Source organism: Marmota marmota, unplaced genomic scaffold (genome assembly GCF_001458135.2).
Source record: "Marmota marmota marmota unplaced genomic scaffold, marMar, whole genome shotgun sequence".
NCBI classification, from domain to species: domain Eukaryota; kingdom Metazoa; phylum Chordata; class Mammalia; order Rodentia; family Sciuridae; genus Marmota; species Marmota marmota.
Window position 1 is genome coordinate 59,384,286 of NW_025999842.1, and position 1,995 is coordinate 59,386,280.

The window sequence follows — 1,995 nt, forward strand, 5'->3', positions numbered from 1 at the left end:
ATATATATATATATATATATATATATATATATATATATATATATATCCAAGCTGGACATATTTATACATGCCTGTAATCCTAGTTACTTGGCATGTTGATCTCACTTGATGGTGAGATCAAGGCCAGCCTGGGTAAGAAAGTGAGGATCATCTCAATATGCATGTAGATGTATGTATGTATTGTACGTATACATTGCACACACACACACACACACACTCAAACAGTGTATTGCCATTGATCATGGAGGATGTGATGGCCTGATTGGTGGCAAAACTCTGTGATGTTCCTTGAAACGCAGGCAGCAGGTCTAGGAGGTCTCTTACATTTGCAAGAGCACTGATGAACAAGTTAAGATAAAGGAACCTGGAGGTCTAAGCTCACTCTAGGGCCTTGGAGACAAAGAGGAAGCCACCGCACTGCATCTGAGGCTCTGCCATAGCTAAGGTGTCTGCAGGCACCAAGGAGGGAAACTGGGCAGTAGCCACATCCTCTGCATGTGCGTGGGGCAGGATACACACAAATTCCTACAAAGTTTCCTGTCCCTGTGATTTGTGACATCTGCTAAGAATAAAGGCTACCCACGGGTGCAAGGGACCAAGAACTCTACTGCCGCCCTTGCAACTCAGTCCCTGAAACTTATTCTATCGAGTTAGAATAAAACAAAGTAAACGCAGTCCTTTGGGCTCAGTCCCTAACCCACCAGCCAAGCGCTTCCAAAACACCCTCCTACGAAGCCAGAAGTTTGCTAGCTTGTTTGTTTCCGGCGCCCGCGCACCTCGAAACTGAAAGCAAACATGGCGGAGCCAGAGCCCTGCTCTGAACTAACCGCCCGCCGAGCGTCGCAGACGCCCTAGCAGAGAGCGTGCCCGCTCTGCTGCAGTTGCCTTCTTGGCCGCGGCAGGCCTGGGGCGACAACGAGCTATGGCGGCGGGAAAACAAGGCAAAAGAAGGGAGGCCTTCCCAGCCCGGGCTGGGAAAACTGGAAGAGGTGGTGGAGGCGCCTCGGCATTCGTAAGGGCGGGTGCGAGAGGGCGGTGGAATACGCTTTGTAGGAAGAGCCGAGGAGAAAGTCCTTGCCTGCACCAGGATGGCCGAGTGGTTAAGGCGTTGGACTTAAGATCCAATGGACATATGTCCGCGTGGGTTCGAACCCCACTCCTGGTAGGTTGTCTTTTCTCTTTTCAAAAAGATTTTATTTTCCAAATACGAATCTCACTAAGCACACTACACTCCCAAATGAAAATGCCGACTTCTGACTGGAGGCAGCGCAAACCCTACATAGCGGAAAGGCACCGCAGCTGGGCTGGGGCACCGGCGCAGCCCGGCCCATTTCCCCCCAGGGCGGGGCAAGATTGTGGTCTGCAGCGCGATATACAAACTGCCTCTGCACAAAAATCAGGAAGCATCTTCATTAACCCCCCACCCCCCCATCACCACAATTAATTGTGTGCACACAACTTTTCAATTAACTCCTAGAAGGCAGAGGACTCCTGCACCATATATCTAAAATGCAATCCAAATTGTGGATTTAGAGTTTTAAAATAATAGCTACGTGACCTAATCCCCCCCCCCTTCTCTCTCTCTCTCTCAAAATTTTAAAAATAAAAATAATCGAAGACCTTCAACAAACTGCAAGTGCAGTGCAAAAAACTTTCTCCCCTCGAATCACTGAAGAGTAAGATACTGACTAGATGCCCCAATGCAGCAACTAAAATTAGGAAATTAACACTGATAATCCTCAGGTCCTATTTCGTTACCAGCTGTCTCAGTATTGTCTTTATAGCAGTGGTTCCTGTTCAGAATGTGTTGCTTTTACCTGTCGCTTCTCCTTGGGCTTCTTCAGTGTGGGTCAGAGCGACAACGAGCTATGCTGACATTTCTGAAATCTCTGTGTCCACTGATGCGGAGGTCTGTCCGTACAAGCTGGGATGCGGGGAGGAGGGCTTGGGGACAGCACGGTTGAATGGACAAAAAAAAAAAAAAAAAAAAAAAAA

General features: G+C 48.2%; 1 non-coding gene across 1 annotated transcript; it reads left to right on the top strand.

The window, feature by feature from the left end:
* The first annotated feature begins 1,082 nt into the window (after nucleotides 1-1,082).
* On the top strand, nucleotides 1,083-1,165 carry Trnal-uaa. Its single transcript has one exon. It is a non-coding gene; the product is annotated as a tRNA-Leu (tRNA).
* The last annotated feature ends 830 nt before the right edge of the window (nucleotides 1,166-1,995 follow it).